At 50.4% G+C, this 18,744-nt stretch overlaps 1 long non-coding RNA gene and 1 other non-coding gene across 2 annotated transcripts; both read right to left on the minus strand.

Annotated features, from left to right (window-relative positions):
• Positions 1 to 5,997: 5,997 nt before the first annotated feature.
• Positions 5,998 to 6,061, minus strand: LOC120093929 (U7 small nuclear RNA). Its single transcript, XR_015626203.1, has one exon. It is a non-coding gene; the product is annotated as a U7 small nuclear RNA (small nuclear RNA).
• A 2,730-nt stretch (positions 6,062 to 8,791) lies between these two features.
• LOC148004883 (uncharacterized) lies at positions 8,792 to 18,269 on the minus strand. Its single transcript, XR_015625777.1, has 4 exons — positions 18,066 to 18,269; positions 10,650 to 10,731; positions 9,734 to 9,976; positions 8,792 to 9,310 (listed from the first exon to the last, which is right to left on the minus strand). It is a non-coding gene; the product is annotated as an uncharacterized LOC148004883 (long non-coding RNA).
• Between the last annotated feature and the right edge of the window lie 475 nt (positions 18,270 to 18,744).

Below are 18,744 nucleotides of genomic sequence, written 5' to 3' on the forward strand. Positions count from 1 at the left end.
CAAGGTTCGGAAGACATGAACGCCATTGTTCCATTGCTTATCAGCAATTCTCTCACCTGAGCGTGTGACAGGACCACTTTGGAGATGGTCCGCTGTTAATGTCACTAGGTTCCCCCTCATTCACATCTGGCAATATGTGGGGCAGTGACTCATCTTACAACCAGGAACCTGAAGCCCAGAGAGGCAAACAAAGTCCCCACATATACATGGGCACACTTGCATATGGGTGTCTACCTCTCCAGACTTCTCACTGTGGCACTGCAATCTGTTAAAACCCTGAAAGAGGGGGCTTGAGATGTGGGTAGTTGGTAGCATGCACGAAGCCCTTGATTCCATCTAGGGCCACAGTATGTGAGGATAGCGGCTCACATCTGTGTTGTTGTTGTTGTTGTTGTTGTTATTATTATTATTATTATTATTATTAATCTGTCTTTTAAGAAGTATTTAATATATATATATATATATATATATATATATATATATATATATATATGAGTACACTATCACTGTCTTCAGACACATCAGAAGAGGGCATCAGATCCCATTACAGATGGTTGTGAGCCACCATGTGGTTTCTGGGATTTGAACTCAGGACCTCTGGAAGAGCAGTCAGTGTTCTTAACCACGGAGCTATCTCTCCAGCCTCCCACATCTGTAATCTTACCACCGAGGAGGTGGAGACAGGACAATCAGAAGTTCAAGGTCACCCTTGTCTTGTACAAACCTGGAATACTAAGAAACTCCCTTAGGCCCCTTGCTCCAACCATCCTGGCTGCCTAAACCTTTCCTCTCAGCCCGGTCCCAGTCATGAACCAGCAAATAACTGGTATTGTGAGCCCTAGAAGAAGTCCCAGGTCGTCTGATGGTTCTCAGCTCAGCCACACTGACTGCTTGAGGTTTCCCATGGTATTCTGGCGCAAGGTAGATGGCCAGGGAGCTGGCAGGGAGGGAAGGGGCCTCGAACTCCTCCTGCCCTATCTCACCCTACTTCTTGCCCCTCTCTGAGGCCTCAAGGTGGGAGGGCTACAGGTAGCTCCCCCTTCTTTGCTCCGTTTCCCTGGGGCCTGGAGTTGTGGGGGGTAGGCACGAGAGACAGAACAGCAGAGCTTTGAGGAGATATCTATGGCGGGAAGTGAGGGAGATAAGGGCTTCTCACTTTCCCCACCATCCTGGGAGAAGATAACTAGGGACAGGGGGTGGGGGCTTTTGACAGTCCTGGGTCCTCAGGACAGACTAGCAGTACCAGTGCGGCCATCCAACTGCCCCCGGGTCTCTCACCACCCCTCCATTCCCCAAGACTCCAGGCTGAAACCCAAGGAGCAACTCGGAAGGATGGCGGAGACAAGACGGCAGATAAAGCTTCAGGCTGTGTTGGCCTGTGCCCAAACTCCTATCACCCGAACTGCCCTCTCCCCCATCCTCCTGCACTCCCCCAAGCTACCCTAAGGCACAGACTGCCTGTAGCCATTCACCACTACCAGCCCTTTAAAAGCGTCCAGTCCAGATAAGTATGGTGGTGCATGCTACAATCTTGCCAGAATCTCTGGAGGAAAACTCAGCAGAATTAATTCGAGGCTAGCCTACACCACACAGTATACCTTACTTCCATGTCAGAAAACAAACAAACCTGTTGATCTGAATTGGATTGCCAGGAGAGAACCAACTCCACATTGTTGTCCTCTGAACTCCACATGTCTGCCCTCGGGTGCACACGCAAATAAATGAGAATGGGGTGTGTATAATAGACTGGATGTGAGCGGAGACAGTGGTGGCACACACCACACCTTTGATCCCAGCAGGCAGGAAGTAGAGGCAGGTGGATCTCTGAGTTCGAGGCCAACCTGGTCTACAGAGTGAGTTTCAGGACAGCCTGGGCTACACAGTCTGGAAAAAACCAACTAAACAAAAAATAATAGGCTGGATGTGTAGCTCAGTGGTGGAGTGCTTGCCTGGTGTGTGCTAGGTCCCTTCCCCACTGGCACGTGCGAACACAGGTTTGGCTTGTAAGTGTTGCCCCCTGAACTAAGTGGCTTTGTATCTGAGGGGGCGGGTCACGTGTGGTCCCAGCAAACATGGCACTTTGGGAGGTCCCTGTCGTGTCTTCTGTCCTTGCTTTTTCTGTCTCTCCTTATCCCTCTGGAGCCCAGTGAGGACAGGGCTGGAGTATCTTGCATGGTTCTCATCCTGTGCTGTCCACCCCTTCATCGGGTTTCCTAAGGAAAGGGTGGCTATTTGTGGGCAGAGCTGTCAAGGGAGGCTCAAGGCTGCACCTGGGCTGACTACCCACAGGTCCTCAAAGCCGGTGAGTCAGTCTATCAGTTTCTCTACAGAGTGAGCAGGGCTTCCTCCTCGGCCCAGCTTCCTCCCCAGCCTCTCCACTCCCACCCTAGTGGAAGCAGCAGGTGGCTGGGGACAAGAATCAAGAGACAGATGTACTTCTTCCCTAGATCCGCAGTCCAGAGCTGCCTCATGCTCTGTCCTTTCCCAGGTCTGGACCAAGGTCCGCCCTGGCCTCTATCACATCGGCTTTAGCACCAAGTCTGATGCATATAGCAGAGTTATCGTTAGATGGGGAAGCAGAGGCCCTCAGGAGGATCTTCTCTGAGGTCACAAAGAAGATAAATAGTAGTAGGTCTCAGGTGTCAGGCCTGCAGTGCTGGGGCCCCTCAGACCTCCTCAGCACCATTGTCCCACCCCACACCCCCTACCTCTTACCCTTACCCCCACCTCCAATGACCGTAACGCTGAGGACTCTTCTCAGTGTGACTTTGGCCCGAGATGGAGTCGAGTCTCTATCGTCCTCTGCAGTGTCTCAGCCTCGGTACCTATTGTGAGCCCTGCTGCTGATAGGCAGTCCCTGGAAACCAGATATGGCACTGCCAGCCTATAACCCTGGAGCTCAGGAAGAAGAATCGGGAGGATCACAAGTTCAAGGTCACCTTCGGGTGCATAGCAAGTTAGAGACCAGCCAGGCATCTGTGAGACCTTGTCTCAAAACAAAACTCAACTAAAAAAAGAATTGCTCCAAGGAACCTGAGGCCGAGAAAGGATTTCAACCACCTTGGAGAGAGGATGTCCTAGGTCCCAAGAGACTCCACCCACATCCCTGTCTCCTTCAGGACTGCCTGGGCCCACCCCTCTGAGCAGGATGTGGCTTCTGAATGTAGGTGGGGAAGAGGAAGGCGTGGGGGCAGGGCACACAGGAATCTACATCCTGGGGACCAGGAGATGGCAAGTCCAGGTGTTGGTGGCCCAGCTTCCGGCTCAGGCCTAAGGGAGAAGCTGTGAGTTACCTCCTGGGATGCAGCATCTGGCCCAGAGCCCAGAGCCCAGAGCCCAGAGCCCCTCCTAGACGTGGTGCCAGCATTTCCTCTTCCCTTTGGTTGGGGAGACATCCTGGAGCCAGTGCTCAGGGTCTCTGGGTCCATAGGCTTGGCTCATCCTAAATGGTGGCTCCTGACTCTCAGAACCTCCAAGTGTCCCACGAATAGGAAAGTGGATGCTGGGGACCAGAGCTTCACAAAGCATTTCTATTTAAACTTTGCTAATCTCAGAGCGGCAACGTTCCTCATGTATTCAAGGCCTTTAAGTCAGGTAGGGGAGTTAGCAATAGGGGAAAGGGTGGGGTCTAAGGCCAATGTCTAAGGCCATCTAGTCTGTAGCCAGCCAGCACTCAGTCCTGGGGTGGTCTTGTTTTTGAATCCATAAATCTGTGTTCAATGTAAAAAGCTCCAAATCTAGGAGAAATGTTTATTTGGTTTGTTTTTGAAACAGAGTTTCAAGGCTCAACAGTTAAAAACACTGGCTGCTCTTCCGGAGGACCTGGGTTCAATTCCCAGCACCTACATGGCAGCTCATACCTATCTGTAACCCCAGTTGCAGGGTTTCTGACGCCTTCACACAGACATGCGTGCAGATAAAACACCGGTGCACATAAAATAAAGACGAATTATTAAAAAAAGAAAACATGTAGTTGAGGATGACCTTGAACTTCTGATCCTCCCGATGACTAATGATAAGGATATGCTAGCACCACTGGTTCAGATGATGCTGGGGATTAACCCAGGGTCCCATGTATGCTAGGCAGACTATATCCACAGGGTACATTCCCCAGGGCGCTCTAAGGAAAGCTGTATGAGCAAAACACATGCATTTGCAGGATATGGCCTGCAGGCCATCAGTGGACCACATGATCTCCTCTGTGGATGCAGCCATGCTCTTCCCGATGAAGAAAATGCAGCAGAAGGGAAACACACAATGCCCAGAGTAGAGAGCAGTGGATCCTACACTCAGACCCAGGCCTCCCCATTCCCTGGCTTATAAAACAGAACACAGCTCTTCCTTCCAGAGCCTAGCTAATTAACAATAATGTGCCTATCCCAGCCGTTAGAGGAACCAGGAAGTGCTTCATGAGCTGCTCCTGATCCTCGCATTGTTGGTGGTGCAGAAACAAGGCTGACCGGAACCTGTGCGTCTAAGGAAGGGGTAAATACATCTTGGCATGCTTCTGCTCTTACTGGCTCAGGAAGAATGTACCAGAAATGGACTGGGACAGTGGGGGCACGGGGGTGGGGTGGGGGAAGCTCTTTCCCAGGAACCTTTTGACGCATTTTAATGGTTGGTCACGTGATTTCGGCAGCTTTTCCTCCATAAACAGCCGTTTTATTTATTTGTATTTAACTATTTCCTCTTCTTCCTCTTGTTTAAGTCTCTTAAGTCTGGGACATAAAAGGGGGTCTGCAGGTGTCCCTGAGGTCCCCGCAGAGGATGGGGGAGGTGATCCCAGAAGAACCCTACTGTACCATACTGCTCATTGGGTCCTCCACACTGTTCTGTGAAGCTAAGCACTGATTGCCCCCATTTTTACACAGGAGGAAACTGAGTCAGGAACCGGATGCTTAGGAAGCTGGCTTCAGGAACAGGCCAAGTCCTGGGGCCTTCCCTTTGTCAGCCAATATTCTCACCCAGGGCTTTGTGGCAGTTCAGTTCCTGGCCCAAAAAAGGTTTTAGGTTTCTTTCCCGGGGCCAGGTGGCCATTCCGGCCCCTCCATACCCCACACTCCCGCTGTCCAGCTGGGCTGGGAGCAACTGGGCTTCTTCCTGGAATGCCCCAGCCGTGGTCTAAGGTCTGGCTACAATCCAGCCAAGCCTTTACCATCCCTAAACCTCTGGCACAGCTTGGTGCCTTGCAGCTCCCAAAGGAGCTAACAGCTGGGGATCCCGCCCCCCCCAACCCCCGTACATCCTGCCCAAGTGGGTCCGTAGTAAAGCATCCTGGGAATTCACGGTGTCCCTTGGGCCCAGGAAGAAATAGATTACCATCTAACTGACTCTTTTAATGAAAAAACCAGCAAGATTAAGATATTTGCCTACAGTCACACAGTAAAGAGGCACAGAGATAAACCACAACAGTTTGGATTTGCTTGTAGAAGAAATACAAGAATATATCTTTACCGTGAAGATTCTCAAGGGACCCCCCACAGCCCCCTTTACTTTCTGCCCCTTCTTCCCTTGTCTCGTCCCCAACAGTCACATTGTGCCCGTTAGTTTTTGCCAACTTGATACAAACCTAAGGATTTGGCCCAGCCCACTGTGGTCAGTGTCACCCCTGGGTGACTATAAGGAAATGTGTCTGGGAGCAGGCCCGAGCCACCTTCATCCACGGCTCCTGCCTCTGTTCCTGCTTGGGTTTCTGCCCTGATTCCCCTCAGTGACAGACTGTTGATCCAGACATCTAAACCGAATAAATGCTTTCCTCCCCAAGTTGCTTTCGCTCTCGGTGTTCGTTCACGGTGTTGATCACAGGGACAGAGACAAGACAGGACATCTCCCCTGTGGACACATCGTAGCTCTCTGGATGACTGCTCTCTCCCTCCCAGGAGGCTTAGATGGTGTCTGCCTCCCTCAACTCTAGTCTCCGAACACTTCGAACCTTAAATTCCAGCACCTGGGAAGCAGAGACAGGCAGCTTTCTCTGTAATCTTTTTTTTTTTGGGGGGGGGTGTTTCCCAACCAAAGTCAGAAAACCTGCTAGACAAATTCTAAAAGAGCTGTAACACCTTTTCTCTGTGATCTTAAGACAAATCTGGTCTACATAGCAGCCAGGGATACACAGTGTCTCCAAATAAAGCAAACCAAGAAGGAGGGGGGGGGAGGAGGAGGAGGAGGAGGAGGAGGAAGAGAAGAAGAAGAAGAAGAAGAAGAAGAAGAAGAAGAAGAAGAAGAAGAAGAAGAAGAAGAAGAAGAAGAAGAAGAAGAAGAAGAAGAAGAAAATACTAACACAGAGAGAAACCTAGATATGATGGTACAAGCCTCAACCCTGTCACCCCAGCGCTTGGGTGGTAGAGGCAGGAAGAAGAGCTGCAGTTCAAATCTTTTTTAATTTTTTTTTATCTTTTAAATTTTGCCTGCATGTATGTTTGTGTGAGGGTGTCAGAAGCCCTGGAATTGGAGTTACAGACGGTGCAAGCTGCCATCTGGGTGCTGGGAATTGAACCCAGGTCCTCTGAAAGAACAGTCAGTGCTCTTAGCTGCTGAGCCATCTCTCCAGCCCAAGTAGTTGAAATCTTTGCCAACACAGCAACACAGCAAGTTCAAGGCAGCCTTGGCGCACTCCCTCCCCCCCCCTCCATGTGTATAGGTGTGTGGGCACTCATGGCCACACATGTGCACTGGTGAGATGGTCGGGACTCTCCCTCCATTGCTCTGTCCCTCTGTGAAGCAGTGTCTCTCAATCGATCACAGAAATCATTGATTTGTCGAGTCTGGCTAGCCAGCTCACTAGTGGGGATGTGGGTATCCTTGTCTCTGCCTTCCCGGCACTGGAATTACAAGCAGACATGGCATTTCTGTGGGCACTTGGCCATCTTCCCAGCCCTGAGACTACATCTAAAAAAATTAATTCGTCAATTAAAAATGTAAATAAATTGATCAACAACGCCTTGATGTAGGCATCCACCCCGCCTCTGCTGCTTTCTTTTTCACAGACTGAATCTTCGCTCTTTAGATCTCCCCACTCCAAGAGAACGCTTCCTACTGGCTCAGCTTTCCAAACAAGGAAACTGGGGCTCAGTCACTTAGTAATGAGTTTATTTATTGTTTTGTCTTTTTTTTTTTTTTCTATTCTCTTTTTCGGAGCTGGGGACCGAACCCAGGGCCTTGAGCTTGCTAGGCAAGCACTCTACCACTGAGCCAAATCCCCAACCCCTTGTTTTGTCTTTTTAAGGAACTTTATTTTTTTAGCCCAGGTGTGGTGGCATATGCCTTCAATCCCAACACTCTGGGGGCAGAAGCAAGGGGATCTCTGTGAATTCAAGGCCAGTATGGTCTACAAAGTGGGTTCCGAGACAGCCAGGGCAACTTAATGAGACCCTGTCTTTAAAAAAAAAAAGAATTTTTTAAATTATATGTATATATGAGGTCCAAAGTGGGTATATACTCATGAGTGCAGGTGCCCTCAGAGGCCAGAAGGGGGCGTCAGATCTCCTGGAGCTCGAGTTGTGAGCAATTGAGCCATTCACTTATGTCCTGGAACTGAACTCAGGTTCTCTGCAAGAGCAGTACCTGTTTGTTTGTTTTTGTTTTATTTGTTTTGTTTTGTTTTGAGACAGAGTCTCACTAGGTAGCTCAGGCTGACCTAGCCCTAGCTGTTCATCTTCCTAAGTTCAGGGCTCTTGACCTGGGTCGTCAATACTAAAGACAGAAGTCACAGGAAAGAACAGAACGGCCACAGTGGATGTTGGAGCGTGCTTGGGCTCAGATGAAGCTTGGCGAGTCTCGAGCCAGCATGTGTCCTACAGGGCTGTGGTTTTGTTCCTTGTAAAGGAGGACAACAATGACCCCTCCTGGCCTGTGACTGGACCCTTCCAGGGATCATCGCGTGAGTAGAGTTTCAAAAGACGCTTCAGGGTCTTACAAAGCTCAGGTCTGGATGTGTGAGAAAAGACTTGACTTCCCAGAGAAGGGGACTCTGAGATGTTTCCAGACCAGAAGGCAAGGCTGACCTCCCGCCTAGGGAGGGCAGGGACAGCACTCAGGGACGGGCACTTCCTAAGCCAAGCCAGAAGCTCTTCTGCAAGAGGCCATCAACTTTTCCAAGGACAAGGGCATGACCAGAGCTTCCGGAAGCCAGCAGGGGAGGAGGGGCTCTTCAAGGGGCTTCTGGGGTGGAAGGAGAGCCTTCCATCCCAGAAAGCTGGAAAGTGAGGTCAGAGACCAGGTGAGTCCTCCACACTCATTTCTGGCCTCCAAGCCCTCTGCCACCAGCTTGTGACCAGGCCTGGGCTGTTGATGCCCCCTCTGCTGACTCATGTCCGCCTGCCTGGCCCTGGCTGGAGGCGGGGGTGGACCCCAATCCCTGCTTGACCTTATCAGGCCTTGCTTGTGTCCAGCTGCCTGGACATGGGCGGGGTCTTGGCCCTTCCTCCTTCAGTAGCCCTGGTTGAGCAAGGCTTGCATGAGGTCATGGGAGCCCAAGGCAGGGAAGGCTAGGGAGCATGGCAGCCTAAGAAGGGACAAAAGCAACAGCCAGTCTGGGGTGTCCTATGAGGCTTGCCTGTTGGTCCCTGCCTCCTGGGGTAGGGTTGGGCACTGGCTATTTTTAGTTTCCAAATGAGAAATGGCAGAACCTGGATGTAGCAGCTGCTGCACTTTCTCTGCCACAGCCTTGCTCTGGGCACACAGAGGCATGCCCCAGTGTCAGGGCATCCTGTAGGGACACACCCATGCCCACGAGCATGTGCATGGACGTGGAAGTTAATGACGGTGTGTAATCATACCTATATCCTTTCCTGCAGATGTCAAAACCACATCCATGTGTGCAAATGCTTGTATTGACATAACCCCAGCAGGCACCGTGATATACAAAGAAACCCGCACAGTCTGAGGGAGGCAGTCCAGCACAATCTGAGGGAGGCAGCCTGGGCTGCGGTCACAGCTATATTTAAAAAAAAAAATCACATTTTCAGAGCCCCCACTGTGTGTCCATGTCTACCGTCCCAGCTTTGAGACTTTAGCCCTTTGCTGGCTTCACAAAGGGTACCCTCAACATGGGGTCAGTGTGGTGGCCATAGATAAGCAATGACCCTTGTTGCAGGAGGCCAGAGGTGCCACGTAGCTTGGGGTGGCCAGAGAAGGCTTCTTGGAAGAAGAGGTGAGCAGCGAAGACTTGCCTGGAGAAAAGGAATTATCTACTGCTTATGAAAATGATGGGGTTGGGGATGTGGTCGGGTACCTTCCCAGCATGCCCTGGGCTCAGCACTCAGCACCGTGTAAATCTGGGCATGGCTATAATCCCGGCAGCTGAGAGAGTCTAAAACAAAACAAAACAAAAACAAAATCCAGACAACAACAACAGTAATAACAACAATAATAATAATACTAACAGTAATAACAATAATAATAATATAAAAAGAAAAAGACCATGATAATAATAAACTCCCATGTCACCAGGCCCCTTGTCAATCACTTCCTCTCCCTCTGCCACACTCACGAGCTGAGCAGTATTACAGTTGTCACCTGCTGACCCAGAAGCTGGAGCCAGGAGAGGGTCTCGGCACCCACTGGTAAGTGTTCCCACGAAGCCCATGTTTCCCACCAGCTCACAGGCATCAAAGGTGACATTATTGGCTGTGGAATTTCTGTTTTTGAGACCGAGTCTCTCTATGGGTAGCTCTGGCTACATGGATAGTACTCACTAGGAGACCAGGCTGGCCTCAAACTCACAGAGACCCACCTGACGCCGCCTCCTGAGTGCTGGGATCAAAGGCGTGCACTGCCACGCCCGGCCGGAAGAATTACATTTATCTGTTGCTATGGAGCATGTAGGCCTGAAACGTTAGTCTGGAAACAAGAGCAGGCACTGGGAGGATGGCTCAGTGATTAAAATGTTTGTCATACAAGTATAAGCACCTGAGTGTGGACTCCTAGGACTTACAAAAAGCCTGCTGTGGCAGTGCCTGCTGGAATTCCAGTCGTCCTGTGGAGACAGAAGAGGGAGAGACAGAAGAGTTTCCCAGAAGCCCTTAGGCCAGCTATGAAAACAAACAGACCTGTCTCTAACAAGGTAGAAAATAAGGAATGACACCGGTGGTTGTCATTCCTGTACACACGTTTGTGTATACACACTCACACACTTGCACGCACACACACTTGCACACTCACACATACAGGAGTTTTCGTTTGTTTGGGTTTTTTTTTCATTTTTATCTTTAAGATTTATTTATTTTTATTTATATGAGTTCACTGTCACTGTGTTCACATACACCAGAAGAGGGCATCCCGAGATCCCATTCATTACAGATGGTTGTGAGCCACCATGTGGTTGCTGGAAATTGAACTCAGGACCTCTGGAAGAGCAGTCAGTGCTCTTAACCCCTGAGCCATCTCCCCAGTCCCATTTTTATTTTTATTTTTATTTTTTTGGTTCTTTTTTTCGGAGCTGGGGACCGAACCCAGGGCCTTGCGCTTCCTAGGCAAGCGCTCTACCACTGAGCTAAATCCCCAACCTCCCATTTTTATTTTTAAAGCAAGCATTCATCTAGCTCCCAAATCCGCATGCTGGGCTAGGCTCAGCAGACCCCTCTCCTCCCCATGTGGCATCAGCTAGGGCCCTGGACAGTCTGGATAACCCATCACTCTGCAGGACTCACAGCTTGGCCTCTACTGCTTCCCATATGGGTCTCGTCCTGGGAGTTGATGGGCATCAGAGCATGGCATCTGGCTTCTCAAGAGCTGGGAAGTAGAAGTTACAGTTTATTTGGTTTTCTTGGTTTTTTTTTAAAGATTTATTCATTTAATTTATGTATACAAGTACACCGTAGACAGCTTCAGACACACCAGATTCCATAGATGGTTGTGAGCCACCATGTGGTTGCTGGGAATTGAACTCAGGACCTCTGGAAGAGTAGTTGGTGCTCTTAACTGCTGAGCCATTTCTCCAGCCCCCCCCCCTCCTTTTTTTTTTAAAGATTTGTGTGTGTGTGTGTGTGTGTGTGTGTGTGTGTGTGTGTGTGTGTGTGTGTGTTGTGAACATGAGTTTGGGTACCCTCAGAGGCCAGAAGAAGGTGTCAGGTCCTCTAGAGCTAGAGTTAGAGGTAGTTGTGAGCCATCCCGACCTGGGTGCTGGAAGCTGATTTCAGGTTCTCCGAAAGACCAGTAGTGCTGCACGCTTAAACACAGAGCCACCTCTTTGACCCCAAAAGTTGCAGTTTCTTGGGCCCAGAAACCCCTCCACTATCATTGTGCCACACTGTGTACCCACCTAAGAGATCTCAGACTCCTCCACGGAAGGCCATGTGACCCTCATCTACCGGCATCAGGATTAAATATTTGGGGGAGCGATTATTCGAGATCAGCACAGTGAGAGTGGAGGTGACCCCAAAACAGTCAACTAATGTCTAGCCCAGAGCCTCATGCCCAATTCTGGACACCAGACCTCCGCCGAGGCCAAAACTCTATTGTGGTACAGGCAGCGGCGGTATTTCCTTCGCCCTCACCCCTACCCTCTCCATTCCCATTTTCTTTCTTGTCAGGCACAGAGGGACTATTGTGTGTGGCTACAGAGGCCCCACTGGCTTGCTACCTCAGCTAGAAGGCAGCCCCGAGGGTATGGAGCAAGAACCAGACTGGGTAGGGTACCCTATTGGCCCTTGTTAGAGCTCCCAAGAAAGACTCCAAGGTTCCACGGCTCCTTTTCCACATCCTCTGTTTTCATTCATGTAGCCCAAATGGGCAGAGACCATGGCTAAGCCAGATGTGGTTGTGCATGCTTGTGACCCTAGCTCTTGGGAGGTGGGCATAAAAGGATTACTGCAAGTTCCCGCATGGAGAATTCCAGTGGAGGTTGGCTTCCGACACCCACAAGTATAAGCACACATGTGCACACACACTCTCACATACACCAAAACAAAACCAAGCCTGTGTGTATACTCAGCAGCGGTGTCGGCAAGCAGAGGAGCACAGCCGGTAGGGAAGGGCTGGGCAATGGGGTGTGCACATGGTTTCCCCTGTAACCACAAACTGAAGCTCGAACATCAGCCATCACCGGAAGTCCCAAACCAGCCCGTACCAAGTCTGCGCCCAAGGACTTCAGGAAAAAGTTAGCCTCCTCCTGCTCCTGATGCCACCCGCCTCTAGTCTTGGCCTCTTTCCGAGTGGGTTCCTCCCCTTTGGTTGGTTTTCATGGAGCCCACTCCTTCCTCTCCAAAGGACTCTACCTGGATTTCTGCCCCTCCCGTTCCAGGATGACCTCATTTTGAGATCCTCCCTCTAATTAGTGAGCAACCCTCCTCCTAATAAGGTCACGTTCTGAGGCACAGGCAGGCAGGAACCTGGGGACCCTAGTCAGCTCACTACACAGGCTAGAGAGGTACTTTTGGTGTGCATGGAGTTAAAGCCTACAGGGTCTTTATTCTTTTGCTCTGCGGGAGCTCACACTGGTGGCCTTACACACAAGAAGCAAGTACTCTCCCCAGACCTATGTCCCCTCATTTACATTTTCTACCTGCCTGCCTGCCTGCCTGTCTTTCTGTCTTCCTTCCTTTCTTTTTTCTTTCTCTCTTCCTGTCTGTCTTTTTGTCTTTTTTCCTTCCTTCCTTCCTTTCTTTTTTCTTTCTCTCTTCCTGTCTTTCTGTCTTTCTGTCTTTCTTTCTTTCTTTCTTTCTTTCTTTCTTTCTTTCTTTCTTTCTTTCTCTTTCTGTCTGTCTTGGTTTCAAGACAGGGTCTCACTCTGTAGCCCAGATTGGCCTTAAATTCCCAGTAATCTTCCTGCCTCAGCCTACCAAGCTGCTAAGATTAAAGGCATGCAATCCTCATTTGAATTTTTGATCTTTTTGGAGGGAGGGTGTGGTTGCCAGTTTGAGGCTTGGGTGGCTGTTTGTTTGTTTCATTTGGTTGTGTTTGAGAGAGTGTTCACTCTGTACTTCTGGCTAGCCTGGGCCTTACAGAAACCTGCCTGCTTTTGCCTCCCGAGTGCTGCGGCTGTGCTCAGCTTGGTGGTAGGGATTCTGGTTGGTTGCTTGGTTGAACGAGGCCTCATTCAAACTCCTTATGAAGCAGAAGGTGACCTCGAACTCCTGATCTCCTGCCTCCACCTTCCAAATTCTGGGATCACAGTCCTGCACAGTGTTGATTTACAGGCAATTCCACCAGGCTCTTTCCAGGGACCAGGGACTTAGCAATGGTTGACGTTATCACTGGCTGCCATTATCTGCCTCCAAATGGAGGCCGCATATAAAAGCACTGTTCGGGGTTGGGGATTTAGCTCAGTGGTAGAGCACTTGCCTAGCAAGCGCAAGGCCCTGGGTTCGGTCCCCAGCTCCGGAAAAAAAAAAAAGAAAAGAAAAGCACTGCTCAGGCTGGAGAGATGGCTCAGCGGGTAAGAGCACCAACTGCTCTTCCTGAGGACCTGAGTTCAATTCCCAGCAACCACATGGTGGCTCACAACCATCTGTAATGAGATCTGACGCCCTCTTCTGGTGTGTCTGAAGATAGTGACAGTGAACTCACATACATAAAATAAATAAATCTTTAAAAAAAAAAGAAAGAAAGAAAGAAAGAAAGAAAGAAAGAAAGAAAAAGAAAAGCACTGTTCACCATCCCAAGTCACTGCGTCTTTTTCTCTCCCTGTGTTTCACGTGCTCCTGGCCCGTCTCTTTCTGGTTCTTTTTTTTTTTTTTTTTTTTTGGAGCTGGGGACCGAACCCAGGGCCTTGCGCTTCCTAGGTAAGCGCTCTACCACTGAGCTAAATCCCCAGCCCCTGCCCGTCTCTTTCTACCCCCTTCTGTCCTTCTTTATGTTCTCTGCCCCCCTTCTCTGCCCTCATGGCTCTGTCTGACTCTACCCCTTATCCAGACCCTTACTTCCCTCCCTTCCCCCAAGTAAACCTCTTTTATACCAGATTTGTTACATGGTGTGATTTCTCAGGGGCACTTGGCAGGAGCCGGCCAGGTACAACCACCCACCCCCGGTGCCCACGCACCAAATTATACTTCATAACATACAGAATCTTGCTAACTCTCATTTGACATTTGAATTTTTAAAAAAAAATACATCTTGACTTTTTATTTATTTACTGTGTGTGTGTGTATGTGAGAGAGAGACAAAGATAGAGAGACAGAGGAGAGAGAGTAAGAAAGACAGATTGGGGTCGGGGGATCTCCAATGGCTGCCAGAAGGAGATGGGAGGATGACCCTATGGAAATCAGTTTTCTCTTTCTACCTGTGGGTACCAGGGTTGGTTGTCTGGCTTTCTGGAAAGTACCTTTTCCAGCCGAGCTACGAGGAATGATTACAGCAGACCTGACTGCTATTGCTCAGGGCCCAGAACACTGGCCGGGCCAGTATGGGTCGTGTCTGTATATATCTGTCTGTATATATCATGTCTGTATATATCTGTATACATAAGGCAGGACATGTCTGTGTATCTCTTACTCACCTTGTGGTTGGGGACTTGTTGAGGTCTTGGGTACAGGGGAGAGGGTACCCTAGGCCTCAGGCAGCAGGTGCTCTCAAGTGACCCCTGGTTCAGAGTAACTAATTAATCATCAAGCTGTTTAAAGATTTACAAAGGCAGAGCAGTGGGCTGGAAGGCTTAACCAGTGTGTTGACTGGGACACAGAGGGGGGTGTGGCAGTTACTCCTGGACACCATGGCACAGGAGGGGGCAGTGAGAGAGACTGGCTCTGCCTCTCTTACCCCTCTTGCCTCTCCCCAAGCCCCTGCTGCTCTCTAAGGAACAGGGTGGGAGGTGGGGATGGGGTGGACGCTAGAGGGAACCGAGAGGTCTAAACCAGTGCAGAAAATACTACTGAGAACAAGAACTCCGGCCTTGGGTCAGACCTCACCATATGAGGGCTGCGTGACCTTCACTGACTCTCTCCTCCCCTTTGAACCTCAGTTTCTCATTTACAAAATGAAGACATGGGAAGCTTTGAGGATTTATTTGTTTAAAGAGTTATTATGGGCTAGAGAGATGGCTCAGTGGTTAAGAGCACTGACTGCTCTTCCAGGGGTCCTGAGTTCAAATCCCAGCAACCACAAGGTGGCTCACAACCATCTGGAATGAGATGTGTATCTGAAGACATCTACAGTGTATAATAAATGAATAAATCTTTTTTAAAAAAGAGTTAGTCCCCAGCTCCGAAAAAAAGAACCAAAAAAAAAGAGTTATTATATTTAAAACTGTTTGTTATTTATTTATATTGTTTGGGGGTTTTGTTTTTGTTTTGAGACAGAATTTCTCTGTGTAGCCCTGGATATTCTAGAATTCATTCTGTAAGCCAGGGTGGCCTCAGACTCAGAGATCTGCCTGCCTCTGCTTCCCAAGTGCTGGGGTTTAAAGCATGCACCATTACTGCCCACCAAGTGTGTGCGTGTGTGTGTGTGTGTGTGTGTGTGTGTGTGTGTGTGTGTGTGTGTGTGTGTTGCCTGTGTGTATTTCTCTTCACCACATGGGTGCAACACCCTTGAAGGCCAGAAGAGGGCATCGGTTCCCTGGAACGGAAGTTAGGGATGTTTGTTAGGTACTGTGAATCCAACAGGGGCCCTCTGGAAAACCAGCTAGAGTTCTTAAGTGCTAAACCCTCTCTCTAGCCCCAAGGCTTTGAGAATTAGAGAGGACGACTGAAGACAGTATCTGCCAAGGAGTTGTCCAGAACTGATACTTAGTATCTGGCAACCCACTCCCTTTTGAGATTAGCAGTCAAGTTCAGTTCCAAGCCTTAGAGAAGACAAAATGGCCTTTTCTCCAGGTTGAAAAACTGAGTTAACTTCCTCACCTAGGCCAATCCATATTTGTCAGGGGGTGGGGCCAGGAGGAGATAGACAGGGTTGTCCTCTTTCCTTGACTTGGATGCAGCCACAGTCCTAGTTGGAGTGTCTAGGAGGTGTGTGTATGTGGGGGGGGGGCACCACAGATGACCTGAGGCCCAGAGAGGGACAGGAATTCCCTAGGAGCACCTCCAGTGTCCTTCTGTCTCCCCTGTTCTTTATTCAGTAGAGCCCAAACTTGCCCAGCAGGCAGAGCTCTCTCTCTCTCTCTCTCTCTCTCTCTCTCTCTCTCTCTCTCTCACACACACACACACACCCACACACACACACACACACACACACACACACACACACACACATACCTCCTGGCAGTCTGGACAAGTCCCATTCCTCCAGAGGTGGCACAGGGTTCATCTGTGAGCCACAGTGAGTCAGGTGTGGGAAAGACCCATGAAGTCATCCAGTAGCCCCGGGCCACCTTGGGGGCTTATGAGACAATCTCTGGACTGGCTGGGGAATCCCTGAAAGGCTAGCGTCTGCTCCCCTGACAGTAAGAGAGACACTCATGTAGATGGGGACTGTCCCGGAGGCTCCACGCCCTGGCTGAACTCCCTGACCCTAAAAAGTCGCTTTAGGCAAACAGGCTCAGACTGCCCAACTCCTTTATCCCTGCTGCCCTGCAGAGAGGAACAAAGAAAATGTCTTAAAGGGTTTTGTTTGTTTGTTGTTGTTTTTTAAAGATTTATTTATTATATATAAGTACACAGTAGCTGTCTTCAGACACACCAGAAGAGGGCATCAGATCCCATTACAGATAGTTGTGAGCCTGACCTCATGACCTTTAAAAGAGCAGCCAGTCCTCTTAACCACTGAGCCATTTCTCCATCCCCTAAAGAAAATGTCTTAAATGACAGATGAAGGTCCTGACCGTGAGCACTTGGGCCTGGCAAGGGCTGGTCATTCGTGTCACCTGCTAGGAAGTCTACCTGAGCTGTCTAAGCTTATTCTGACTGTGACAATCAGATCAAGGTCCAGGCACAGGAATACCAAAGACAAGGGCTCACATCCTAACATCTCCAGCTGTGGGACCTGGGACCCCATCACGTCCCTGGGCCTCAGTTTCCTTTCTTTATGTGGTAAGCATGAAAACAGTCAAGCATGGTGGTTGAGGAGGAGCCGGAAAGCACAAACCTCAAATCCAGTTACAAAAAACACCAAGGTTCTGGGGGAAGACAGCTTAGGCAGGGGCTGAGGGGACCAAAGCCAGAGAAGGGAGGACAGCCAACAGAGAGTACTGCAGTGTGGCAGGCAAGGGAGCAAAGAGGGGGTAAGCAGACAGACCCCCTCTGCCCACCTAGTTGCCAGTGGGAACCCTGTGGGGCCTGTGGGAAATGAGCTGGAAGCAGACCTCTGGAAATAGGAGGAAAATGTCTTCAGGCAACCTGTTCTCAATCCTTGAGTGAAACCTGGAACAATTGGTGATCATGGCGGGCAAAATTACCCGTCCATAGGGAGGTGGGAGATCAACTGAGGAGGTGCTTCGACTCCTGGAGGACCCAGTGATCAGAGATTGTTTGACCAGGTGGGCAAACTGAGTCCTAGAGGTGGCTGAACTTCACTGAAGCGCCCCGCCCAGGCAGGGACGCATCAAATCCGATGTCCCTCCCCATTATTCCTCCTGGACCCAAAGAGATGGCTTAGGTTTGAGGGGGGGGGGGGACCTTGAAGGCCTGCCACGCCCTCTCCACCCTCAACTTCCCTTCCCCTGCTTCAAACTCTGATCTCTGACCCACAGTGTTCTGTGTGCCTGGGCTGCCAGAGGAGGGAGCCTGCCACAGGAGAGCCAGCAAGGGGGAGTCATGTGCTGACATTCCCAGACAGGCCTGGCACATTCCTGCCAGAGTGTCACTCTGCCCCCCTAGTGCCCCACCCGTGCCCCGCACACAGTGCCCATTGTCTGCCCCAGACACTTTGAGCTGCCGCTGCCTCCGGCCTCCAACACCTCCCCACATCCTCCCATTCCCAGGTGGAGCCCCACAAGTCCAAACATCCATCTTTTGGTTTCTGACCCCCAAAGGACAGCGATGCCATTTATCTGGGATCCAAGCAGAGGTCAGAGAAGGAAAGCGGCCTGCAGCAGGCAACACACAGTGCCAGAAACCCTAGGCCCCCAGTTCAGTCCTTCTCCCACCTCCCACCAGGCTGGGTACAATCATTTGTCAGCTCAGGCCTGGCTCCCCTGTACCTCTTGCCTCATGGCCACTGGCGACCCTGCGGCCCGGCCCACGTGTGCATACCTCTGTTTTACAGACCAGGAGAGTGACTCAGGAAGGGGAGCCCTTGCCAAGGCCACCCAGAAAGGAAGCAGCTGAGTTCTAGCCCAGGTCAACATCGTGAATCCCCAGCCCACGCTCTTTCCACCTCCCCTGTGGGGAACGGCTCAGGGTAGGGGCGGAAGGCTCTCAGAGCAGTCAGAGGAGAAAGTGGATCCAAGGAAGCCTAGCTGGAAGGAGGGGCAGGCTTTGTCAAGCTGGCCACGGCAGGCTTGCCTAATTATCCACCCATGAAACAGACGCCAAGTCCAGCCAGGCTGCAGTACAGCTCCACTTAGGATCTGTGACACTGGGAAGACACAGTATTGACCTGCTGTTAGGGACTGTGGGATGGTGTCAGAGGATAAGTGCTCCCTAGTTGGCAAAGGCCCTCAGTACCAAAGCCATCAAGCCCCCTCCCCTCCTAGGCTCACTTGGCTTTCTTGGCTAATTAGGGCTCATCCTGACCTAGCCACTCCTTCTGCCCGTGTTCCCAGAGTCTGTGCTTATTTACTCTTGTCTTCCAGCAGAGAGCCATAACCCTTCTCGCTTCCTTTAAGTAGTTTTAGTATCAGATCAAACTGCCTTGGAGAAGAGCAACTCTGCACTCAGCCGCTGCCCGGAACCTCCCCACAAGCAGTTCTTCGCAGCACCTAGTGCAGAC

This window comes from Rattus norvegicus, chromosome 7 (assembly GCF_021556685.1).
Source record: "Rattus norvegicus strain SHRSP/BbbUtx chromosome 7, alternate assembly SHRSP_T2T, whole genome shotgun sequence".
Classification (NCBI taxonomy): Eukaryota; Metazoa; Chordata; class Mammalia; order Rodentia; family Muridae; genus Rattus; species Rattus norvegicus.